The sequence below is a fragment of the Lissotriton vulgaris genome, chromosome 8, assembly GCF_964263255.1.
Source record: "Lissotriton vulgaris chromosome 8, aLisVul1.2, whole genome shotgun sequence".
NCBI lineage: Eukaryota > Metazoa > Chordata > Amphibia > Caudata > Salamandridae > Lissotriton > Lissotriton vulgaris.
The window spans coordinates 155,197,479-155,222,103 of NC_141696.1; the positions used below are offsets into that span (position 1 = coordinate 155,197,479).

The window sequence follows — 24,625 nt, forward strand, 5'->3', positions numbered from 1 at the left end:
GGCCAGACAGCCATGCAAGTGGGGTACCGAAAAGGCATGCCCTCAATTTATTTATCCTATTATAAGTACTTCCAACAGATCTTTGAACAATCCATAGAGAGCAGTACCTATGAAGAACTCTTTAGACCTTTAAGGCGTACAAAGAGAAAGTGCTATTAACCAGCCACTTGAAAGGCCCAAAGCTGCTTTGAAATTGAGTCAACAGCCACCTCTTGGCTAGCTAAAGCAAATTCAACAAGGAATTTCAATGTCACAACATAGGGTGGAATACGCAAATCTAAGCAGCCCCTGATCACAGCCCTGAGGAAATTGCCGTAAGTGTGCTGGAGTCCAACTGTCTACCAGATGCTAGGCATTCTTCCATATTTGCATGGCCTGTCTGGCCAGGGCATACAAGAGCATGACTCTTCCAGATGAGCTCTTACATGGGTCCTATGCTCATATAGTAAGGACTGCACTTTGTCAGCAAGACTTTATACAACCGAAATATATGAGAAACCCCAGCTCTCTTGACTAAATGAGGACGGAATCACATCCTAGGTGAAGACCAACAGATGCAACTTCCATCAGATGTTAACCTGAAAAAGGAGATTACATCTCCAAAAGTCATGTCAGAAGTGGGATTCGAACCCACGCCTCCAGAGGAGACTGCGGCCTAAACACAGCGCCTTAGACCACTCGGCCATCCTGACAGTGCAGAGTCTTAAGAAATGTATAAAAGTCACTCAGAAATTTCTGCCTCCATGCAAGCCTGAAATAATTTAAACCTTCAAACACAAGGTGCAACTTTATGCACAGGACAATAAACACAGAAGATCACATGTGAAAGCATTTCATTTCACAGGTGTACAATTTTTATGCTTTTAGAATACCTCATACCTCTCACCAGCTATTTAGGGTCCTGTATCCTACTCACAAAATTACCTTGCCTGCGACCTCTCTCTCTACACAAACAACTACTGCACAGGAAGTAGGAAGGCAGAAGGTGGGGCATATTATGCAAATGTATGCTGTCATTGTGCCTTGCAGATTCATGCAGGATTTCTAGATCCTTGCTGGATACAAGAGAGCAGACCTTGTTTCAGATCAACTGTCCCTAGCAGGGAACGTCTGAGCACATGCAGTTTTTTGCTCTCTAGCCCCTGGCCTGGGACTTACCCTCACTGGCTGAGGCGTGAATTTCTGCATACCAACGTTGCATAGATGGTACGTTTGTGGTCAGTTTGGGATGGGTGGGAGGTCAAAAGCAGGGAAAAGTATGTCGCCTTCACTTCTAGTCTCCTCTTCTAGGCCTACCTGCCGTTCACTCACTCTGTCTTTGTTTCATTCTCTCCTTCCTCAACACCCCTTCTCACTCACTCGCTCTATCACTTGTGCTCTTTCCCCTTGCTCTGCATTTCATAGTGGAAACATCTCTTGAATGGAGCATTAGAAAATGAGGTTACATAAAATTAACAATCTACTTAATGGAAACCAAAAATATCACAAGACTGAATGTAACCCATTTCATTAATAAAAGGGACTTTTTAAGCACCCCCCAAAAAACACATAAAACACCACGAGTGCTAGAAGAATATTATACGAGCTTGAAGACAGAATTGGGCAAATTTATTTGCAGTTGAAACTGAAGTTTGTTACTTATTCAGATATTATATGCATTGCCAATTTTTAGCTGAGATTCTAAAAGAACTCAGAGACAAAATGGACTTAAAGTTTTGTCAGAAGTGGGGTTCGAACCCACGCCTCCAGGAGAGACTGCGGCCTTAATGCAGCGCCTTAGACCACTCGGCCATCCTGACCACATTTGCTTGATCATCTACAGAGAGGGAAAGATATTGTGAACCAAAAAAAGCACACAACTTAGGTCATGAGTGGCTAGAGCAAGAAAAAAACTCACTGCACTTTTCCAAGTAGACAACCATATAAGCCCATGTGAGGGAAATGATCTGATTATTTCTCTCCCAAGAAAAAAGTAGAGTAAACACACAATTGTCAGAAGTGGGATTTGAACCCACGCCTCCAGAAGAGACTGCGACCTGAACGCAGCGCCTTAGACCACTCGGCCATCCTGACTTGCATTTGTGGAACCTTCCACAGGCCAGACAGCCATGCAAGTGGGGTACCGAAAAGGCATGCCCTCAATTTATTTATCCTATTATAAGTACTTCCAACAGATCTTTGAACAATCCATAGAGAGCAGTACCTATGAAGAACTCTTTAGAACTTTAAGGCGTACAAAGAGAAAGTGCTATTAACCAGCCACTTGAAAGGCCCAAAGCTGCTTTGAAATTGAGTCAACAGCCACCTCTTGGCTAGCTAAAGCAAATTCAACAAGGAATTTCAATGTCACAACATAGGGTGGAATACGCAAATCTAAGCAGCCCCTGATCACAGCCCTGAGGAAATTGCCGTAAGTATGCTGGAGTCCAACTGTCTACCAGATGCTAGGCATTCTTCCATATTTGCATGGCCTGTCTGGCCAGGGCATATAAGAGCATGACTCTTCCAGATGAGCTCTTACATGGGTCCTATGCTCATATAGTAAGGACTGCACTTTGTCAGCAAGACTTTATACAACCGAAATATATGAGAAACCCCAGCTCTCTTGACTAGATGAGGACGGAATCACATCCCAGGTGAAGACCAACAGATGCAACTTCCATCAGATGTTAACCTGAAAAAGGAGATTACATCTCCAAAAGTCATGTCAGAAGTGGGATTCGAACCCATGCCTCCAGAGGAGACTGCGGCCTAAACACAGCGCCTTAGACCACTCGGCCATCCTGACAGTGCAGAGTCTTAAGAAATGTATAAAAGTCACTCAGAAATTTCTGCCTCCATGCAAGCCTGAAATAATTTAAACCTTCAAACACAAGGTGCAACTTTATGCACAGGACAATAAACACAGAAGATCACATGTGAAAGCATTTCATTTCACAGGTGTACAATTTGTATGCTTTTAAAATACCTCATACCTCTCACCAGCTATTTAGGGTCCTGTATCCTACTCACAAAATTACCTTGCCTGCGACCTCTCTCTCTACACAAACAACTACTGCACAGGAAGTAGGAAGGCAGAAGGTGGGGCATATTATGCAAATGTATGCTGTCATTGTGCCTTGCAGATTCATGCAGGATTTCTAGATCCTTGCTGGATACAAGAGAGCAGACCTTGTTTCAGATCAACTGTCCCTAGCAGGGAACGTCTGAGCACATGCAGTCTTTTGCTCTCTAGCCCCTGGCCTGGGACTTACCCTCACTGGCTGAGGCGTGAATTTCTGCATACCAACGTTGCATAGATGGTACGTTTGTGGTCGGTTTGGGATGGGTGGGAGGTCAAAAGCATGGAAAAGTATGTCGCCTTCACTTCTAGTCTCCTCTTCTAGGCCTACCTGCCATTCACTCACTCTGTCTTTGTTTCATTCTCTCCTTCCTCAACACCCCTTCTCACTCACTCGCTCTATCACTTGTGCTCTTTCCCCTTGCTCTGCATTTCATAGTGGAAACATCTCTTGAATGGAGCATTAGAAAATGAGGTTACATAAAATTAACAATCTACTTATTGGAAACCAAAAATATCACAAGACTGAATGTAACCCATTTCATTAATAAAAGGGACTTTTTAAGCACCCCCCAAAAAACACATAAAACACCACGAGTGCTAGAAGAATATTATACGAGGTTGAAGACAGAATTGGGCAAATTAATTTGCAGTTGAAACTGAAGTTTGTTACTTATTCAGATATTATATGCACTGCCAATTTTTAGCTGAGATTCTAAAAGAACTCAGAGACAAAATGGACTTAAAGTTTTGTCAGAAGTGGGATTCGAACCCACGCCTCCAGGAGAGACTGCGGCCTTAACGCAGCGCCTTAGACCACTCGGCCATCCTGACCACATTTGCTTGATCATCTACAGAGAGGGAAAGATATTGTGAACCAAAAAAAGCACACATCTTGGGTCATGAGTGGCTAGAGCAAGAAAAAAACTCACTGCACTTTTCCAAGTAGACAACCATATAAGCCCATGTGAGGAAAATTATCAGATTTTTTCTCTCTCAAGAAGAAAGTAGAGTAAACACACAATTGTCAGAAGTGGGATTTGAACCCACGCCTCCAGAAGAGACTGCGACCTGAACGCAGCGCCTTAGACCACTCGGCCATCCTGACTTGCATTTGTGGAACCTTCCACAGGCCAGACAGCCATGCAAGTGGGGTACCGAAAAGGCATGCCCTCAATTTATTTATCCTATTATAAGTACTTCCAACAGATCTTTGAACAATCCATAGAGAGCAGTACCTATGAAGAACTCTTTAGACCTTTAAGGCGTACAAAGAGAAAGTGCTATTAACCAGCCACTTGAAAGGCCCAAAGCTGCTTTGAAATTGAGTCAACAGCCACCTCTTGGCTAGCTAAAGCAAATTCAACAAGGAATTTCAATGTCACAACATAGGGTGGAATACGCAAATCTAAGCAGCCCCTGATCACAGCCCTGAGGAAATTGCCGTAAGTGTGCTGGAGTCCAACTGTCTACCAGATGCTAGGCATTCTTCCATATTTGCATGGCCTGTCTGGCCAGGGCATACAAGAGCATGACTCTTCCAGATGAGCTCTTACATGGGTCCTATGCTCATATAGTAAGGACTGCACTTTGTCAGCAAGACTTTATACAACCGAAATATATGAGAAACCCCAGCTCTCTTGACTAGATGAGGACGGAATCACATCCTAGGTGAAAACCAACAGATGCAACTTCCATCAGATGTTAAACTGAAAAAGGAGATTACATCTCCAAAAGTCATGTCAGAAGTGGGATTCGAACCCACGCCTCCAGAGGAGACTGCGGCCTAAACACAGTGCCTTAGACCACTCGGCCACTCGGCCATCCTGACAGTGCAGAGTCTTAAGAAATGTATAAAAGTCACTCAGAAATTTCTGCCTCCATGCAAGCCTGAAATAATTTAAACCTTCAAACACAAGGTGCAACTTTATGCACAGGACAATAAACACAGAAGATCACATGTGAAAGCATTTCATTTCACAGGTGTACAATTTTTATGCTTTTAGAATACCTCATACCTCTCACCAGCTATTTAGGGTCCTGTATCCTACTCACAAAATTACCTTGCCTGCGACCTCTCTCTCTACACATACAACTACTGCACAGGAAGTAGGAAGGCAGAAGGTGGGGCATATTATGCAAATGTATGCTGTCATTGTGCCTTGCAGATTCATGCAGGATTTCTAGATCCTTGCTGGATACAAGAGAGCAGACCTTGTTTCAGATCAACTGTCCCTAGCAGGGAACGTCTGAGCACATGCAGTCTTTTGCTCTCTAGCCCCTGGCCTGGGACTTACCCTCACTGGCTGAGGCGTGAATTTCTGCATACCAACGTTGCATAGATGGTACGTTTGTGGTCAGTTTGGGATGGGTGGGAGGTCAAAAGCAGGGAAAAGTATGTCGCCTTCACTTCTAGTCTCCTCTTCTAGGCCTACCTGCCGTTCACTCACTCTGTCTTTGTTTCATTCTCTCCTTCCTCAACACCCCTTCTCACTCACTCGCTCTATCACTTGTGCTCTTTCCCCTTGCTCTGCATTTCATAGTGGAAACATCTCTTGAATGGAGCATTAGAAAATGAGGTTACATAAAATTAACAATCTACTTATTGGAAACCAAAAATATCACAAGACTGAATGTAACCCATTTCATTAATAAAAGGGACTTTTTAAGCACCCCCCAAAAAACACATAAAACACCACGAGTGCTAGAAGAATATTATACGAGCTTGAAGACAGAATTGGGCAAATTTATTTGCAGTTGAAACTGAAGTTTGTTACTTATTCAGATATTATATGCACTGCCAATTTTTAGCTGAGATTCTAAAAGAACTCAGAGACAAAATGGACTTAAAGTTTTGTCAGAAGTGGGATTCGAACCCACGCCTCCAGGAGAGACTGCGGCCTTAACGCAGCGCCTTAGACCACTCGGCCATCCTGACCACATTTGCGTGATCATCTACAGAGAGGGAAAGATATTGTGAACCAAAAAAAGCACACATCTTGGGTCATGAGTGGCTAGAGCAAGAAAAAAACTCACTGCACTTTTCCAAGTAGACAACCATATAAGCCCATGTGAGGAAAATTATCAGATTTTTTCTCTCTCAAGAAGAAAGTAGAGTAAACACACAATTGTCAGAAGTGGGATTTGAACCTACGCCTCCAGAAGAGACTGCGACCTGAACGCAGCGCCTTAGACCACTCGGCCATCCTGACTTGCATTTGTGGAACCTTCCACAGGCCAGACAGCCATGCAAGTGGGGTACCGAAAAGGCATGCCCTCAATTTATTTATCCTATTATAAGTACTTCCAACAGATCTTTGAACAATCCATAGAGAGCAGTACCTATGAAGAACTCTTTAGACCTTTAAGGCGTACAAAGAGAAAGTGCTATTAACCAGCCACTTGAAAGGCCCAAAGCTGCTTTGAAATTGAGTCAACAGCCACCTCTTGGCTAGCTAAAGCAAATTCAACAAGGAATTTCAATGTCACAACATAGGGTGGAATACGCAAATCTAAGCAGCCCCTGATCACAGCCCTGAGGAAATTGCCGTAAGTGTGCTGGAGTCCAACTGTCTACCAGATGCTAGGCATTCTTCCATATTTGCATGGCCTGTCTGGCCAGGGCATACAAGAGCATGACTCTTCCAGATGAGCTCTTACATGGGTCCTATGCTCATATAGTAAGGACTGCACTTTGTCAGCAAGACTTTATACAACCGAAATATATGAGAAACCCCAGCTCTCTTGACTAAATGAGGACGGAATCACATCCTAGGTGAAGACCAACAGATGCAACTTCCATCAGATGTTAACCTGAAAAAGGAGATTACATCTCCAAAAGTCATGTCAGAAGTGGGATTCGAACCCACGCCTCCAGAGGAGACTGCGGCCTAAACACAGCGCCTTAGACCACTCGGCCATCCTGACAGTGCAGAGTCTTAAGAAATGTATAAAAGTCACTCAGAAATTTCTGCCTCCATGCAAGCCTGAAATAATTTAAACCTTCAAACACAAGGTGCAACTTTATGCACAGGACAATAAACACAGAAGATCACATGTGAAAGCATTTCATTTCACAGGTGTACAATTTTTATGCTTTTAGAATACCTCATACCTCTCACCAGCTATTTAGGGTCCTGTATCCTACTCACAAAATTACCTTGCCTGCGACCTCTCTCTCTACACAAACAACTACTGCACAGGAAGTAGGAAGGCAGAAGGTGGGGCATATTATGCAAATGTATGCTGTCATTGTGCCTTGCAGATTCATGCAGGATTTCTAGATCCTTGCTGGATACAAGAGAGCAGACCTTGTTTCAGATCAACTGTCCCTAGCAGGGAACGTCTGAGCACATGCAGTTTTTTGCTCTCTAGCCCCTGGCCTGGGACTTACCCTCACTGGCTGAGGCGTGAATTTCTGCATACCAACGTTGCATAGATGGTACGTTTGTGGTCAGTTTGGGATGGGTGGGAGGTCAAAAGCAGGGAAAAGTATGTCGCCTTCACTTCTAGTCTCCTCTTCTAGGCCTACCTGCCGTTCACTCACTCTGTCTTTGTTTCATTCTCTCCTTCCTCAACACCCCTTCTCACTCACTCGCTCTATCACTTGTGCTCTTTCCCCTTGCTCTGCATTTCATAGTGGAAACATCTCTTGAATGGAGCATTAGAAAATGAGGTTACATAAAATTAACAATCTACTTATTGGAAACCAAAAATATCACAAGACTGAATGTAACCCATTTCATTAATAAAAGGGACTTTTTAAGCACCCCCCAAAAAACACATAAAACACCACGAGTGCTAGAAGAATATTATACGAGCTTGAAGACAGAATTGGGCAAATTAATTTGCAGTTGAAACTGAAGTTTGTTACTTATTCAGATATTATATGCACTGCCAATTTTTAGCTGAGATTCTAAAAGAACTCAGAGACAAAATGGACTTAAAGTTTTGTCAGAAGTGGGATTCGAACCCACGCCTCCAGGAGAGACTGCGGCCTTAACGCAGCGCCTTAGACCACTCGGCCATCCTGACCACATTTGCTTGATCATCTACAGAGAGGGAAAGATATTGTGAACCAAAAAAAGCACACAACTTAGGTCATGAGTGGCTAGAGCAAGAAAAAAACTCACTGCACTTTTCCAAGTAGACAACCATATAAGCCCATGTGAGGGAAATGATCTGATTTTTTCTCTCCCAAGAAAAAAGTAGAGTAAACACACAATTGTCAGAAGTGGGATTTGAGCCCACGCCTCCAGAAGAGACTGCGACCTGAACGCAGCGCCTTAGACCACTCGGCCACCCTGACTTGCATTTGTGGAACCTTCCACAGGCCAGACAGCTATGCAAGTGGGGTACCGAAAAGGCATGCCCTCAATTTATTTATCCTATTATAAGTACTTCCAACAGATCTTTGAACAATCCATAGAGAGCAGTACCTATGAAGAACTCTTTAGACCTTTAAGGCGTACAAAGAGAAAGTGCTCTTAACCAGCCACTTGAAAGGCCCAAAGCTGCTTTGAAATTGAGTCAACAGCCACCTCTTGGCTAGCTAAAGCAAATTCAACAAGGAATTTCAATGTCACAACATAGGGTGGAATACGCAAATCTAAGCAGCCCCTGATCACAGCCCTGAGGAAATTGCCGTAAGTGTGCTGGAGTCCAACTGTCTACCAGATGCTAGGCATTCTTCCATATTTGCATGGCCTGTCTGGCCAGGGCATACAAGAGCATGACTCTTCCAGATGAGCTCTTACATGGGTCCTATGCTCATATAGTAAGGACTGCACTTTGTCAGCAAGACTTTATACAACCGAAATATATGAGAAACCCCAGCTCTCTTGACTAGATGAGGACGGAATCACATCCCAGGTGAAGACCAACAGATGCAACTTCCATCAGATGTTAACCTGAAAAAGGAGATTACATCTCCAAAAGTCATGTCAGAAGTGGGATTTGAACCCACGCCTCCAGAGGAGACTGCGGCCTAAACACAGCGCCTTAGACCACTCGGCCATCCTGACAGTGCAGAGTCTTAAGAAATGTATAAAAGTCACTCAGAAATTTCTGCCTCCATGCAAGCCTGAAATATTTTAAACCTTCAAACACAAGGTGCAACTTTATGCACAGGACAATAAACACAGAAGATCACATGTGAAAGCATTTCATTTCACAGGTGTACAATTTTTATGCTTTTAAAATACCTCATACCTCTCACCAGCTATTTAGGGTCCTGTATCCTACTCACAAAATTACCTTGCCTGCGACCTCTCTCTCTACACAAACAACTACTGCACAGGAAGTAGGAAGGCAGAAGGTGGGGCATATTATGCAAATGCATGCTGTCATTGTGCCTTGCAGATTCATGCAGGATTTCTAGATCCTTGCTGGATACAAGAGAGCAGACCTTGTTTCAGATCAACTGTCCCTAGCAGGGAACGTCTGAGCACATGCAGTCTTTTGCTCTCTAGCCCCTGGCCTGGGACTTACCCTCACTGGCTGAGGCGTGAATTTCTGCATACCAACGTTGCATAGATGGTACGTTTGTGGTCGGTTTGGGATGGGTGGGAGGTCAAAAGCAGGGAAAAGTATGTCGCCCTCACTTCTAGTCTCCTCTTCTAGGCCTACCTGCCGTTCACTCACTCTGTCTTTGTTTCATTCTCTTTTTCCTCAACACCCCTTCTCACTCACTCGCTCTATCACTTGTGCTCTTTCCCCTTGCTCTGCATTTCATAGTGGAAACATCTCTTGAATGGAGCATTAGAAAATGAGGTTACATAAAATTAACAATCTACTTATTGGAAACCAAAAATATCACAAGACTGAATGTAACCCATTTCATTAATAAAAGGGACTTTTTAAGCACCCCCCAAAAAACACATAAAACACCACGAGTGCTAGAAGAATATTATACGAGCTTGAAGACAGAATTGGGCAAATTAATTTGCAGTTGAAACTGAAGTTTGTTACTTATTCAGATATTATATGCACTGCCAATTTTTAGCTGAGATTCTAAAAGAACTCAGAGACAAAATGGACTTAAAGTTTTGTCAGAAGTGGGATTCGAACCCACGCCTCCAGGAGAGACTGCGGCCTTAACGCAGCGCCTTAGACCACTCGGCCATCCTGACCACATTTGCTTGATCATCTACAGAGAGGGAAAGATATTGTGAACCAAAAAAAGCACACAACTTAGGTCATGAGTGGCTAGAGCAAGAAAAAAACTCACTGCACTTTTCCAAGTAGACAACCATATAAGCCCATGTGAGGGAAATGATCTGATTTTTTCTCTCCCAAGAAAAAAGTAGAGTAAACACACAATTGTCAGAAGTGGGATTTGAGCCCACGCCTCCAGAAGAGACTGCGACCTGAACGCAGCGCCTTAGACCACTCGGCCACCCTGACTTGCATTTGTGGAACCTTCCACAGGCCAGACAGCTATGCAAGTGGGGTACCGAAAAGGCATGCCCTCAATTTATTTATCCTATTATAAGTACTTCCAACAGATCTTTGAACAATCCATAGAGAGCAGTACCTATGAAGAACTCTTTAGACCTTTAAGGCGTACAAAGAGAAAGTGCTCTTAACCAGCCACTTGAAAGGCCCAAAGCTGCTTTGAAATTGAGTCAACAGCCACCTCTTGGCTAGCTAAAGCAAATTCAACAAGGAATTTCAATGTCACAACATAGGGTGGAATACGCAAATCTAAGCAGCCCCTGATCACAGCCCTGAGGAAATTGCCGTAAGTGTGCTGGAGTCCAACTGTCTACCAGATGCTAGGCATTCTTCCATATTTGCATGGCCTGTCTGGCCAGGGCATACAAGAGCATGACTCTTCCAGATGAGCTCTTACATGGGTCCTATGCTCATATAGTAAGGACTGCACTTTGTCAGCAAGACTTTATACAACCGAAATATATGAGAAACCCCAGCTCTCTTGACTAGATGAGGACGGAATCACATCCCAGGTGAAGACCAACAGATGCAACTTCCATCAGATGTTAACCTGAAAAAGGAGATTACATCTCCAAAAGTCATGTCAGAAGTGGGATTTGAACCCACGCCTCCAGAGGAGACTGCGGCCTAAACACAGCGCCTTAGACCACTCGGCCATCCTGACAGTGCAGAGTCTTAAGAAATGTATAAAAGTCACTCAGAAATTTCTGCCTCCATGCAAGCCTGAAATATTTTAAACCTTCAAACACAAGGTGCAACTTTATGCACAGGACAATAAACACAGAAGATCACATGTGAAAGCATTTCATTTCACAGGTGTACAATTTTTATGCTTTTAAAATACCTCATACCTCTCACCAGCTATTTAGGGTCCTGTATCCTACTCACAAAATTACCTTGCCTGCGACCTCTCTCTCTACACAAACAACTACTGCACAGGAAGTAGGAAGGCAGAAGGTGGGGCATATTATGCAAATGCATGCTGTCATTGTGCCTTGCAGATTCATGCAGGATTTCTAGATCCTTGCTGGATACAAGAGAGCAGACCTTGTTTCAGATCAACTGTCCCTAGCAGGGAACGTCTGAGCACATGCAGTCTTTTGCTCTCTAGCCCCTGGCCTGGGACTTACCCTCACTGGCTGAGGCGTGAATTTCTGCATACCAACGTTGCATAGATGGTACGTTTGTGGTCGGTTTGGGATGGGTGGGAGGTCAAAAGCAGGGAAAAGTATGTCGCCCTCACTTCTAGTCTCCTCTTCTAGGCCTACCTGCCGTTCACTCACTCTGTCTTTGTTTCATTCTCTTTTTCCTCAACACCCCTTCTCACTCACTCGCTCTATCACTTGTGCTCTTTCCCCTTGCTCTGCATTTCATAGTGGAAACATCTCTTGAATGGAGCATTAGAAAATGAGGTTACATAAAATTAACAATCTACTTATTGGAAACCAAAAATATCACAAGACTGAATGTAACCCATTTCATTAATAAAAGGGACTTTTTAAGCACCCCCCAAAAAACACATAAAACACCACGAGTGCTAGAAGAATATTATACGAGCTTGAAGACAGAATTGGGCAAATTAATTTGCAGTTGAAACTGAAGTTTGTTACTTATTCAGATATTATATGCACTGCCAATTTTTAGCTGAGATTCTAAAAGAACTCAGAGACAAAATGGACTTAAAGTTTTGTCAGAAGTGGGATTCGAACCCACGCCTCCAGGAGAGACTGCGGCCTTAACGCAGCGCCTTAGACCACTCGGTCATCCTGACCACATTTGCTTGATCATCTACAGAGAGGGAAAGATATTGTGAACCAAAAAAAGCACACAACTTAGGTCATGAGTGGCTAGAGCAAGAAAAAAACTCACTGCACTTTTCCAAGTAGACAACCATATAAGCCCATGTGAGGGAAATGATCAGATTTTTTCTCTTCCAACAAAAAAGTAGAGTAAACACACAATTGTCAGAAGTGGGATTTGAACCCACGCCTCCAGAAGAGACTGCGACCTGAACGCAGCGCCTTAGACCACTCGGCCATCCTGACTTGCATTTGTGGAACCTGCCACAGGCCAAACGGCCATGCAAGTGGGGTACCGAAAAGGCATGCCCTCAATTTATTTATCCTATTATAAGTACTTCCAACAGATCTTTGAACAATCCATAGAGAGCAGTACCTATGAAGAACTCTTTAGACCTTTAAGGCGTACAAAGAGAAAGTGCTATTAACCAGCCACTTGAAAGGCCCAAAGCTGCTTTGAAATTGAGTCAACAGCCACCTCTTGGCTAGCTAAAGCAAATTCAACAAGGAATTTCAATGTCACAACATAGGGTGGAATACGCAAATCTAAGCAGCCCCTGATCACAGCCCTGAGGAAATTGCCGTAAGTGTGCTGGAGTCCAACTGTCTACCAGATGCTAGGCATTCTTCCATATTTGCATGGCCTGTCTGGCCAGGGCATACAAGAGCATGACTCTTCCAGATGAGCTCTTACATGGGTCCTATGCTCATATAGTAAGGACTGCACTTTGTCAGCAAGACTTTATACAACCGAAATATATGAGAAACCCCAGCTCTCTTGACTAGATGAGGACGGAATCACATCCCAGGTGAAGACCAACAGATGCAACTTCCATCAGATGTTAACCTGAAAAAGGAGATTACATCTCCAAAAGTCATGTCAGAAGTGGGATTCGAACCCACGCCTCCAGAGGAGACTGCGGCCTAAACACAGCGCCTTAGACCACTCGGCCATCCTGACAGTGCAGAGTCTTAAGAAATGTATAAAAGTCACTCAGAAATTTCTCATTCATGCAAGCCTGAAATAATTTAAACCTTCAAACACAAGGTGCAACTTTATGCACAGGACAATAAACACAGAAGATCACATGTGAAAGCATTTCATTTCACAGGTGTACAATTTTTATGCTTTTAAAATACCTCATACCTCTCACCAGCTATTTAGGGTCCTGTATCCTACTCACAAAATTACCTTGCCTGCGACCTCTCTCTCTACACAAACAACTACTGCACAGGAAGTAGGAAGGCAGAAGGTGGGGCATATTATGCAAATGTATGCTGTCATTGTGCCTTGCAGATTCATGCAGGATTTCTAGATCCTTGCTGGATACAAGAGAGCAGACCTTGTTTCAGATCAACTGTCCCTAGCAGGGAACGTCTGAGCACATGCAGTCTTTTGCTCTCTAGCCCCTGGCCTGGGACTTACCCTCACTGGCTGAGGCGTGAATTTCTGCATACCAACGTTGCATAGATGGTACGTTTGTGGTCGGTTTGGGATGGGTGGGAGGTCAAAAGCAGGGAAAAGTATGTCGCCTTCACTTCTAGTCTCCTCTTCTAGGCCTACCTGCCGTTCACTCACTCTGTCTTTGTTTCATTCTCTCCTTCCTCAACACCCCTTCTCACTCACTCGCTCTATCACTTGTGCTCTTTCCCCTTGCTCTGCATTTCATAGTGGAAACATCTCTTGAATGGAGCATTAGAAAATGAGGTTACATAAAATTAACAATCTACTTATTGGAAACCAAAAATATCACAAGACTGAATGTAACCCATTTCATTAATAAAAGGGACTTTTTAAGCACCCCCCAAAAAACACATAAAACACCACGAGTGCTAGAAGAATATTATACGAGCTTGAAGACAGAATTGGGCAAATTAATTTGCAGTTGAAACTGAAGTTTGTTACTTATTCAGATATTATATGCACTGCCAATTTTTAGCTGAGATTCTAAAAGAACTCAGAGACAAAATGGACTTAAAGTTTTGTCAGAAGTGGGATTCGAACCCACGCCTCCAGGAGAGACTGCGGCCTTAACGCAGCGCCTTAGACCACTCGGCCATCCTGACCACATTTGCTTGATCATCTACAGAGAGGAAAAGATATTGTGAACCAAAAAAAGCACACATCTTAGGTCATGAGTGGCTAGAGCAAGAAAAAAACTCACTGCACTTTTCCAAGTAGACAACCATATAAGCCCATGTGAGGGAAATGATCAGATTTTTTCTCTCTCAAGAACAAAGTAGAGTAAACACACAATTGTCAGAAGTGGGATTTGAACCCACGCCTCCAGAAGAGACTGCGACCTGAACGCAGCGCTTTAGACCACTCGTCCATCTTGACTTGCATTTGTGGAACCTTCCACAGGCCAGACAGCCATGCAAGTGGGGTACCGAAAAGGCATGCCCTCAATTTATTTATCCTATTATAAGTACTTCCAACAGATCTTTGAACAATCCATAGAGAGCAGTACCTATGAAGAACTCTTTAGACCTTTAAGGCGTACAAAGAGAAAGTGCTATTAACCAGCCACTTGAAAGGCCCAAAGCTGCTTTGAAATTGAGTCAACAGCCACCTCTTGGCTAGCTGAAGCAAATTCAACATGGAATTTCAATGTCACAACATAGGGTGGGATACGCAAATCTAAGCAGCCCCTGATCACAGCCCTGAGGAAATTGCCGTAAGTGTGCTGGAGTCCAACTGTCTACCAGATGCTAGGCATTCTTCCATATTTGCATGGCTTGTCTGGCCAGGGCATACAAGAGCATGACTCTTCCAGATGAGCTCTTACATGGGTCCTATGCTCATATAGTAAGGACTGCACTTTGTCAGCAAGACTTTATACAACCGAAATATATGAGAAACCCCAGCTCTCTTGACTAGATGAGGACGGAATCACATCCCAGGTGAAGACCAACAGATGCAACTTCCATCAGATGTTAACCTGAAAAAGGAGATTACATCTCCAAAAGTCATGTCAGAAGTGGGATTCGAACCCACGCCTCCAGAGGAGACTGCGGCCTAAACACAGCGCCTTAGACCACTCGGCCATCCTGACAGTGCAGAGTCTTAAGAAATGTATAAAAGTCACTCAGAAATTTCTGCCTCCATGCAAGCCTGAAATAATTTAAACCTTCAAACACAAGGTGCAACTTTATGCACAGGACAATAAACACAGAAGATCACATGTGAAAGCATTTCATTTCACAGGTGTACAATTTTTATGCTTTTAGAATACCTCATACCTCTCACCAGCTATTTAGGGTCCTGTATCCTACTCACAAAATTACCTTGCCTGCGACCTCTCTCTCTACACAAACAACTACTGCACAGGAAGTAGGAAGGCAGAAGGTGGGGCATATTATGCAAATGTATGCTGTCATTGTGCCTTGCAGATTCATGCAGGATTTCTAGATCCTTGCTGGATACAAGAGAGCAGACCTTGTTTCAGATCAACTGTCCCTAGCAGGGAACGTCTGAGCACATGCAGTCTTTTGCTCTCTAGCCCCTGGCCTGGGACTTACCCTCACTGGCTGAGGCGTGAATTTCTGCATACCAACGTTGCATAGATGGTACGTTTGTGGTCGGTTTGGGATGGGTGGGAGGTCAAAAGCAGGGAAAAGTATGTCGCCTTCACTTCTAGTCTCCTCTTCTAGGCCTACCTGCCGTTCACTCACTCTGTCTTTGTTTCATTCTCTCCTTCCTCAACACCCCTTCTCACTCACTCGCTCTATCACTTGTGCTCTTTCCCCTTGCTCTGCATTTCATAGTGGAAACATCTCTTGAATGGAGCATTAGAAAATGAGGTTACATAAAGTAACAATCTACTTATTGGAAACCAAAAATATCACAAGACTGAATGTAACCCATTTCATTAATAAAAGGGACTTTTTAAGCACCCCCCAAAAAACACATAAAACACCACGAGTGCTAGAAGAATATTATACGAGCTTGAAGACAGAATTGGGCAAATTAATTTGCAGTTGAAACTGAAGTTTGTTACTTATTCAGATATTATATGCACTGCCAATTTTTAGCTGAGATTCTAAAAGAACTCAGAGACAAAATGGACTTAAAGTTTTGTCAGAAGTGGGATTCGAACCAACGCCTCCAGGAGAGACTGCGGCCTTAACGCAGCGCCTTAGACCACTCGGCCATCCTGACCACATTTGCTTGATCATCTACAGAGAGGAAAAGATATTGTGAACCAAAAAAAGCACACATCTTAGGTCATGAGTGGCTAGAGCAAGAAAAAAACTCACTGCACTTTTCCAAGTAGACAACCATATAAGCCCATGTGAGGGAAATGATCTGATTTTTTCTCTCTCAAGAAAAAAGTAGAGTAAACACACAATTGTCAGAAGTGGGATTTGAACCCACGCCTCCAGAAGAGACTGCGACCTGAACGCAGCGCTTTAGACCACTCGGCCATCTTGACTTGCATTTGTGGAACCTTCCACAGGCCAGACAGCCATGCAAGTGGGGTACCGCAAAGGCATGCCCTCAATTTATTTATCCTATTATAAGTACTTCCAACAGATCTTTGAACAATCCATAGAGAGCAGTACCTATGAAGAACTCTTTAGACCTTTAAGGCGTACAAAGAGAAAGTGCTATTAACCAGCCACTTGAAAGGCCCAAAGCTGCTTTGAAATTGAGTCAACAGCCACCTCTTGGCTAGCTAAAGCAAATTCAACAAGGAATTTCAATGTCAAAACATAGGGTGGAATACGCAAATCTAAGCAGCCCATGATCACAGCCCTGAGGAAATTGCCGTAAGTGTGCTGGAGTCCAACTGTCTACCAGATGCTAGGCATTCTTCCATATTTGCATGGCCTGTCTGGCCAGGGCATACAAGAGCATGACTCTTCCAGATGAGCTCTTACATGGGTCCTATGCTCATATAGTAAGGACTGCACTTTGTCAGCAAGACTTTATACAACCGAAATATATGAGAAACCCCAGCTCTCTTGACTAGATGAGGACGGAATCACATCCCAGGTGAAGACCAACAGATGCAACTTCCATCAGATGTTAACCTGAAAAAGGAGATTACATCTCCAAAAGTCATGTCAGAAGTGGGATTCGAACCCACGCCTCCAGAGGAGACTGCAGCCTAAACACAGCGCCTTAGACCACTCGGCCATCCTGACAGTGCAGAGTCTTAAGAAATGTATAAAAGTCACTCAGAAATTTCTGCCTCCATGCAAGCCTGAAATAATTTAAACCTTCAAACACAAGGTGCAACTTTATGCACAGGACAATAAACACAGAAGATCACATGTGAAAGCATTTCATTTCACAGGTGTATATTTTTTATGCTTTTAAAATACCTCATACCTCTCACCAGCTATTTAGGGTCCTGTATCCAACTCACAAAATTACCTTGCCTGCGACCTCTCTCTCTACACAAACAACTACTGCACAGGAAGTAGGAAGGCAGAATGTGGGGCATATTATGCAAATGTATGCTGTCATTGTGCCTTGCAGATTCATGCAGGATTTCTAGATCCTTGCTGGATACAAGAGAGCAGACCTTATTTCAGATCAACTGTCCCTAGCAGGGAACGTCTGAGCACATGCAGTCTTTTGCTCTCTAGCCCCTGGCCTGGGACTTACCCTCACTGGCTGAGGCGTGAATTTCTGCATACCAACGTTGCATAGATGGTACGTTTGTGGTTGGTTTGGGATGGGTGGGAGGTCAAAAGCATGGAAAAGTATGTCGCCTTCACTTCTAGTCTCCTCTTCTAGGCCTACCTGCCGTTCACTCACTCTGTCTTTGTTTCATTCTCTCCTTCCTCAACACCCCTTCTCACTCACTCGCTCTATCACTTGTGCTCTTTCCCCTTGCTCTGCATTTCATTGTGGAAACATCTCTTGAATGGAGCATTAGAAAATGAGGTTACATAAAATTAACAATCTACTTATTGGAAACCAAAAATATCACAAGACTGAATGTAACCCATTTCATTAATAAAAGGGACTTTTTAAGCACCCCCCAAAAAAAACATAAAACACCACGAGTGCTAGAAGAATATTATACGAGCTTGAAGACAGAATTGGGCAAATTAATTTGCAGTTGAAACTGAAGTTTGTTACTTATTCAGATATTATATGCACTGCCAATTTTTAGCTGAGATTCTAAAAGAACTCAGAGACAAAATGGACTTAAAGTTTTGTCAGAAGTGGGATTTGAACCCACGCCTCCAGGAGAGACTGCGGCCTTAACGCAGCGCCTTAGACCACTCGGCCATCCTGACCACATTTGCTTGATCATCTACAGAGAGGGAAAGATATTGTGAACCAAAAAAAGCACACATCTTAGGTCATGAGTGGCTAGAGCAAGAAAAAAACTCACTGCACTTTTCCAAGTAGACAACCATATAAGCCCATGTGAGGGAAATGATCAGATTTTTTCTCTCTCAAGAAAAAAGTAGAGTAAACACACAATTGTCAGAAGTGGGATTTGAACCCACGCCTCCAGAAGAGACTGCGACCTGAACGCAGCGCCTTAGACCACTCGGCCATCCGGACTTGCATTTGGGGAACCTTCCACAGGCCAGACAGCCATGCAAGTGGGGTACCGAAAAGGCATGCCCTCAATTTATTTATCCTATTATAAGTACTTCCAACAGATCTTTGAACAATCCATAGAGAGCAGTACCTATGAAGAACTCTTTAGACCTTTAAGGCGTACAAAGAGAAAGTGCTATTAACCAGCCACTTGAAAGGCCCAAAGCTGCTTTGAAATTGAGTCAACAGCCACCTCTTGGCTAGCTAAAGCAAATTCAACAAGGAATTTCAATGTCACAACATAGGGTGGAATACGCAAATCTAAGCAGCCCCTGATCACAGCCCTGAGGAAATTGCCGTAAGTGTGCTGGAGTCCAACTGTCTACCAGATGCTAGGCATTCTTCCATATTTGCATGGCCTGTCTGGCCAGGGCATACAAGAGCATGACTCTTCCAGATGAGCTCTTACATGGGTCCTATGCTCATATAGTAAGGACTGCACTTTGTCAGCAAGACTTTATACAACCGAAATATATGAGAAACCCCAGCTCTCTTGACTAGATGAGGACGGAATCACATCCTAGGTGAAGACCAACAGATGCAACTTCCATCAGATGTTAACCTGAAAAAGGAGATTACATCTCCAAAAGTCATGTCAGAAGTGGGATTCGAACCCACACCTCCAGAGGAGACTGCGGCCTAAACACAGCGCCTTAGACCACTCGGCCATCCTGACAGTGCAGAGTCTTAAGAAATGTATAAAAGTCACTCAGAAATTTCTGCCTCCATGCAAGCCTGAAATAATTTAAACCTTCAAACACAAGGTGCAACTTTATGCACAGGACAATAAACACAGAAGATCACATGTGAAAGCATTTCATTTCACAGGTGTACAATTTTTATGCTTTTAGAATACCTCATACCTCTCACCAGCTATTTAGGGTCCTGTATCCTACTCACAAAATTACCTTGCCTGCGACCTCTCTCTCTACACAAACAACTACTGCACAGGAAGTAGGAAGGCAGAAGGTGGGGCATATTATGCAAATGTATGCTGTCATTGTGCCTTGCAGATTCATGCAGGATTTCTAGATCCTTGCTGGATACAAGAGAGCAGACCTTGTTTCAGATCAACTGTCCCTAGCAGGGAACGTCTGAGCACATGCAGTCTTTTGCTCTCTAGCCCCTGGCCTGGGACTTACCCTCACTGGCTGAGACGTGAATTTCTGCATACCAACGTTGCATAGATGGTACGTTTGTGGTCAGTTTGGGATGGGTGGGAGGTCAAAAGCAGGGAAAAGTATGTCGCCTTCACTTCTAGTCTCCTCTTCTAGGCCTACCTGCTGTTCACTCACTCTGTCTTTGTTTCATTCTCTCCTTCCTCAACACCCCTTCTCACTCACTCGCTCTATCACTTGTGCATTTCCCCTTGCTCTGCATTTCATAGTGGAAACATCTCTTGAATGGAGCATTAGAAAATGAGGTTACATAAAATTAACAATCTACTTATTGGAAACCAAAAATATCACAAGACTGAATGTAACCCATTTCATTAATAAAAGGGACTTTTTAAGCACCCCCCAAAAAACACATAAAACACCACGAGTGCTAGAAGAATATTATACGAGCTTGAAGACAGAATTGGGCAAATTAATTTGCAGTTGAAACTGAAGTTTGTTACTTATTGAGATATTATATGCACTGCCAATTTTTAGCTGAGATTCTAAAAGAACTCAGAGACAAAATGGACTTAAAGTTTTGTCAGAAGTGAGGTTCGAACCCACGCCTCCAGGAGAGACTGCGGCCTTAACGCAGCGCCTTAGACCACTCGGCCATCCTGACCACATTTGCTTGATCATCTACAGAGAGGGAAAGATATTGTGAACCAAAAAAAGCACATAACTTAGGTCCTGAGTGGCTAGAGCAAGAAAAAAACTCACTGCACTTTTCCAAGTAGACAACCATATAAGCCCATGTGAGGGAAATGATCTGATTTTTTCTCTCCCAAGAAAAAAGTAGAGTAAACACACAATTGTCAGAAGTGGGATTTGAACCCACACCTCCAGAAGAGACTGCGACCTGAACGCAGTGCCTTAGACCACTCGGCCATCCTGACTTGCATTTGTGGATCCTTCCACAGGCCAGACAGCCATGCAAGTGGGGTACCGAAAAGGCATGCCCTCAATTTATTTATCCTATTATAAGTACTTCCAACAGATCTTTGAACAATCCATAGAGAGCAGTACCTATGAAGAACTCTTTAGACCTTTAAGGCGTACAAAGAGAAAGTGCTATTAACCAGCCACTTGAAAGGCCCAAAGCTGCTTTGAAATTGAGTCAACAGCCACCTCTTGGCTAGCTAAAGCAAATTCAACAAGGAATTTCAATGTCACAACATAGGGTGGAATACGCAAATCTAAGCAGCCCCTGATCACAGCCCTGAGGAAATTGCCGTAAGTGTGCTGGAGTCCAACTGTCTACCAGATGCTAGGCATTCTTCCATATTTGCATGGCCTGTCTGGCCAGGGCATACAAGAGCATGACTCTTCCAGATGAGCTCTTACATGGGTCCTATGCTCATATAGTAAGGACTGCACTTTGTCAGCAAGACTTTATACAACCGAAATATATGAGAAACCCCAGCTCTCTTGACTAGATGAGGACGGAATCACATCCCAGGTGAAGACCAACAGATGCAACTTCCATCAGATGTTAACCTGAAAAAGGAGATTACATCTCCAAAAGTCATGTCAGAAGTGGGATTCGAACCCACGCCTCCAGAGGAGACTGCGGCCTAAACACAGCGCCTTAGACCACTCGGCCATCCTGACAGTGCAGAGTCTTAAGAAATGTATAAAAGTCACTCAGAAATTTCTGCCTCCATGCAAGCCTGAAATAATTTAAACCTTCAAACACAAGGTGCAACTTTATGCACAGGACAATAAACACAGAAGATCACATGTGAAAGCATTTCATTTCACAGGTGTACAATTTTTATGCTTTTAGAATACCTCATACCTCTCACCAGCTATTTAGGGGTGTGTTACTGCTACAACGCATCTTTTACAACGTAATGCTGCTACAACGCAGCTATTACATCGCAAATACCATTATAATGCATGCCATTACAACGCATGGCATTACATAGCAGATGCTATTACAACGCATACCATTACATCGTAAGTATTGGTAAGTATTTAATTTTTTTTTTTTTTTTATTTAATATTTTATAATTGATTTAATTATTATTAATTATCAAAAAATATTTATTTCGTTTTTAAATATTATAAATTAAATATATTAATTTAAGTATTTTTTAAAATAAGTATGAGTATAAGAGTATATGTTTTGGGGTACTGATGTATATGTTTTGGGGTGTTTGGGTATTTTTAGGTTTTAGGGCAGTGTTTGGGTTTTGGGGTACAGGGGTGTTTTTAGGTTTTAGGGCAGGGTTTGGGTTTTGGGGTACAGGGGTGTTTTTAGGTTTTAGGGCAGGGTTTGGGTTTTGGGGTACAGGGGTGTTTTTAGGTTTTAGGGCAGGGTTTGGGTTTTGGGGTACAGGGGTGTTTTTAGGTTTTAGGGCAGTGTTTGGGTTTTGGGGTACAGGGGTGTTTTTAGGTTTTAGGGCAGGGTTTGGGTTTTGGGGTACAGGGGTGTTTTTAGGTTTTAGGGCAGGGTTTGGGTTTTGGGGTACAGGGGTGTTTTTAGGTTTTAGGGCAGGGTTTGGGTTTTGGGGTACAGGGGTGTTTTTAGGTTTTAGGGCAGGGTTTGGGTTTTGGGGTACAGGGGTGTTTTTAGGTTTTAGGACAGGGTTTGTTTTTGGGGTACAGGGGTGTTTTTAGGTTTTAGGGCAGGGTTTGGGTTTTGGGGTACAGGGGTGTTTTTAGGTTTTAGGGCAGGGTTTGGGTTTTGGGGTACAGGGGTGTTTTTAGGTTTTAGGGCAGGGTTTGGGTTTTGGGGTACAGGGGTGTTTTTAGGTTTTAGGGCAGGGTTTGGGTTTTGGGGTACAGGGGTGTTTTTAGGTTTTAGGGCAGGGTTTGTTTTTGGGGGTACAGGGGTATTACGACTTTATTTAAATTAATTAAATTAATTGTATTTAATTTAATTACATTTATAACTATATTTACAATTATTAATTTAATTGTATTAATAAACGATTATAATTAAATTATATTATTTAAAAATGTTTAATTAATTAAATTCTTTTAATTTTATTAAATATAATTATATTATGTATTATTTATAATTTAATTAAATTATAATTATATTTATTGTAATTAATTACATTATATTATTTTCTATTTATAAATTTTTTATATTTCATTAATTATATTATTTTAAATATATTAAATTAATATCAATTTTAATATTAATTAAATTACTATAATTAAATTAATTACTGTTTTAAAAATGTTATATTATTTTTATTATTTTAAACTAATTTAATTAACTTTATTACATTTTTTTTAAAAAAGATATACTTACCTATATTTACGATGTAATGCCATGCGTTGTAAAAGTATCTGCTATGTAATGCCATGCGTTGTAATGGCATGCATTGTAATGGTATTTGCGATGTAAAAATCGCGTTGTAACGGAACGCGTTGTAATACATCGCGTTGTACTGACACCAATCCGCTATTTAGGGTCCTGTATCCTACTCACAAAATTACCTTGCCTGCGACCTCTCTCTCTACACAAACAACTACTGCACAGGAAGTAGGAAGGCAGAAGGTGGGGCATATTATGCAAATGTATGCTGTCATTGTGCCTTGCAGATTCATGCAGGATTTCTAGATCCTTGCTGGATACAAGAGAGCAGACCTTGTTTCAGATCAACTGTCCCTAGCAGGGAACGTCTGAGCACATGCAGTCTTTTGCTCTCTAGCCCCTGGCCTGGGACTTACCCTCACTGGCTGAGGCGTGAATTTCTGCATACCAACGTTGCATAGATGGTACGTTTGTGGTCGGTTTGGGATGGGTGGGAGGTCAAAAGCAGGGAAAAGTATGTCGCCTTCACTTCTAGTCTCCTCTTCTAGGCCTACCTGCCGTTCACTCACTCTGTCTTTGTTTCATTCTCTCCTTCCTCAACACCCCTTCTCACTCACTCGCTCTATCACTTGTGCTCTTTCCCCTTGCTCTGCATTTCATAGTGGAAACATCTCTTGAATGGAGCATTAGAAAATGAGGTTACATAAAATTAACAATCTACTTATTGGAAACCAAAAATATCACAAGACTGAATGTAACCCATTTCATTAATAAAAGGGACTTTGTAAGCACCCTCCAAAAAACACATAAAACACCACGAGTGCTAGAAGAATATTATACGAGCTTGAAGACAGAATTGGGCAAATTAATTTGCAGTTGAAACTGAAGTTTGTTACTTATTCAGATATTATATGAACTGCCAATTTTTAGCTGAGATTCTAAAAGAACTCAGAGACAAAATGGACTTAAAGTTTTGTCAGAAGTGGGATTCGAACCCACGCCTCCAGGAGAGACTGCGGCCTTAACGCAGCGCCTTAGACCACTCGGCCATCCTGACCACATTTGCTTGATCATCTACAGAGAGGGAAAGATATTGTGAACCAAAAAAAGCACACATCTTAGGTCATGAGTGGCTAGAGCAAGAAAAAAACTCACTGCACTTTTCCAAGTAGACAACCATATAAGCCCATGTGAGGGAAATGATCAGATTTTTTCTCTCTCAAGAAAAAAGTAGAGTAAACACACAATTGTCAGAAGTGGGATTTGAACCCACGCCTCCAGAAGAGACTGCGACCTGAACGCAGCGCT

General features: G+C 42.8%; 24 non-coding genes across 24 annotated transcripts; all 24 read right to left on the minus strand.

Moving 5' to 3' along the window:
• Window positions 1–609: 609 nt before the first annotated feature.
• TRNAL-UAG (transfer RNA leucine (anticodon UAG)) lies at window positions 610–692 on the minus strand. Its single transcript has one exon. It is a non-coding gene; the product is annotated as a tRNA-Leu (tRNA).
• A 1,024-nt stretch (window positions 693–1,716) lies between these two features.
• Window positions 1,717–1,799, minus strand: TRNAL-AAG (transfer RNA leucine (anticodon AAG)). The gene has a single exon. It is a non-coding gene; the product is annotated as a tRNA-Leu (tRNA).
• A 191-nt stretch (window positions 1,800–1,990) lies between these two features.
• TRNAL-CAG (transfer RNA leucine (anticodon CAG)) lies at window positions 1,991–2,073 on the minus strand. Its single transcript has one exon. It is a non-coding gene; the product is annotated as a tRNA-Leu (tRNA).
• Window positions 2,074–2,705: 632 nt separating this feature from the next.
• On the minus strand, window positions 2,706–2,788 carry TRNAL-UAG (transfer RNA leucine (anticodon UAG)). The gene has a single exon. It is a non-coding gene; the product is annotated as a tRNA-Leu (tRNA).
• Window positions 2,789–3,812: 1,024 nt separating this feature from the next.
• TRNAL-AAG (transfer RNA leucine (anticodon AAG)) lies at window positions 3,813–3,895 on the minus strand. Its single transcript has one exon. It is a non-coding gene; the product is annotated as a tRNA-Leu (tRNA).
• A 191-nt stretch (window positions 3,896–4,086) lies between these two features.
• On the minus strand, window positions 4,087–4,169 carry TRNAL-CAG (transfer RNA leucine (anticodon CAG)). Its single transcript has one exon. It is a non-coding gene; the product is annotated as a tRNA-Leu (tRNA).
• A 1,747-nt stretch (window positions 4,170–5,916) lies between these two features.
• TRNAL-AAG (transfer RNA leucine (anticodon AAG)) lies at window positions 5,917–5,999 on the minus strand. Its single transcript has one exon. It is a non-coding gene; the product is annotated as a tRNA-Leu (tRNA).
• A 906-nt stretch (window positions 6,000–6,905) lies between these two features.
• On the minus strand, window positions 6,906–6,988 carry TRNAL-UAG (transfer RNA leucine (anticodon UAG)). Its single transcript has one exon. It is a non-coding gene; the product is annotated as a tRNA-Leu (tRNA).
• Window positions 6,989–8,012: 1,024 nt separating this feature from the next.
• TRNAL-AAG (transfer RNA leucine (anticodon AAG)) lies at window positions 8,013–8,095 on the minus strand. Its single transcript has one exon. It is a non-coding gene; the product is annotated as a tRNA-Leu (tRNA).
• Window positions 8,096–9,001: 906 nt separating this feature from the next.
• TRNAL-UAG (transfer RNA leucine (anticodon UAG)) lies at window positions 9,002–9,084 on the minus strand. Its single transcript has one exon. It is a non-coding gene; the product is annotated as a tRNA-Leu (tRNA).
• A 1,024-nt stretch (window positions 9,085–10,108) lies between these two features.
• On the minus strand, window positions 10,109–10,191 carry TRNAL-AAG (transfer RNA leucine (anticodon AAG)). Its single transcript has one exon. It is a non-coding gene; the product is annotated as a tRNA-Leu (tRNA).
• Window positions 10,192–11,097: 906 nt separating this feature from the next.
• Window positions 11,098–11,180, minus strand: TRNAL-UAG (transfer RNA leucine (anticodon UAG)). The gene has a single exon. It is a non-coding gene; the product is annotated as a tRNA-Leu (tRNA).
• A 1,298-nt stretch (window positions 11,181–12,478) lies between these two features.
• Window positions 12,479–12,561, minus strand: TRNAL-CAG (transfer RNA leucine (anticodon CAG)). Its single transcript has one exon. It is a non-coding gene; the product is annotated as a tRNA-Leu (tRNA).
• A 632-nt stretch (window positions 12,562–13,193) lies between these two features.
• TRNAL-UAG (transfer RNA leucine (anticodon UAG)) lies at window positions 13,194–13,276 on the minus strand. The gene has a single exon. It is a non-coding gene; the product is annotated as a tRNA-Leu (tRNA).
• Window positions 13,277–14,299: 1,023 nt separating this feature from the next.
• On the minus strand, window positions 14,300–14,382 carry TRNAL-AAG (transfer RNA leucine (anticodon AAG)). Its single transcript has one exon. It is a non-coding gene; the product is annotated as a tRNA-Leu (tRNA).
• A 906-nt stretch (window positions 14,383–15,288) lies between these two features.
• TRNAL-UAG (transfer RNA leucine (anticodon UAG)) lies at window positions 15,289–15,371 on the minus strand. The gene has a single exon. It is a non-coding gene; the product is annotated as a tRNA-Leu (tRNA).
• A 2,012-nt stretch (window positions 15,372–17,383) lies between these two features.
• TRNAL-UAG (transfer RNA leucine (anticodon UAG)) lies at window positions 17,384–17,466 on the minus strand. Its single transcript has one exon. It is a non-coding gene; the product is annotated as a tRNA-Leu (tRNA).
• Window positions 17,467–18,490: 1,024 nt separating this feature from the next.
• Window positions 18,491–18,573, minus strand: TRNAL-AAG (transfer RNA leucine (anticodon AAG)). The gene has a single exon. It is a non-coding gene; the product is annotated as a tRNA-Leu (tRNA).
• Window positions 18,574–18,764: 191 nt separating this feature from the next.
• On the minus strand, window positions 18,765–18,847 carry TRNAL-CAG (transfer RNA leucine (anticodon CAG)). The gene has a single exon. It is a non-coding gene; the product is annotated as a tRNA-Leu (tRNA).
• A 632-nt stretch (window positions 18,848–19,479) lies between these two features.
• Window positions 19,480–19,562, minus strand: TRNAL-UAG (transfer RNA leucine (anticodon UAG)). Its single transcript has one exon. It is a non-coding gene; the product is annotated as a tRNA-Leu (tRNA).
• A 1,023-nt stretch (window positions 19,563–20,585) lies between these two features.
• TRNAL-AAG (transfer RNA leucine (anticodon AAG)) lies at window positions 20,586–20,668 on the minus strand. The gene has a single exon. It is a non-coding gene; the product is annotated as a tRNA-Leu (tRNA).
• A 191-nt stretch (window positions 20,669–20,859) lies between these two features.
• On the minus strand, window positions 20,860–20,942 carry TRNAL-CAG (transfer RNA leucine (anticodon CAG)). Its single transcript has one exon. It is a non-coding gene; the product is annotated as a tRNA-Leu (tRNA).
• A 632-nt stretch (window positions 20,943–21,574) lies between these two features.
• On the minus strand, window positions 21,575–21,657 carry TRNAL-UAG (transfer RNA leucine (anticodon UAG)). Its single transcript has one exon. It is a non-coding gene; the product is annotated as a tRNA-Leu (tRNA).
• Window positions 21,658–24,291: 2,634 nt separating this feature from the next.
• On the minus strand, window positions 24,292–24,374 carry TRNAL-AAG (transfer RNA leucine (anticodon AAG)). Its single transcript has one exon. It is a non-coding gene; the product is annotated as a tRNA-Leu (tRNA).
• Window positions 24,375–24,625: the final 251 nt, after the last annotated feature.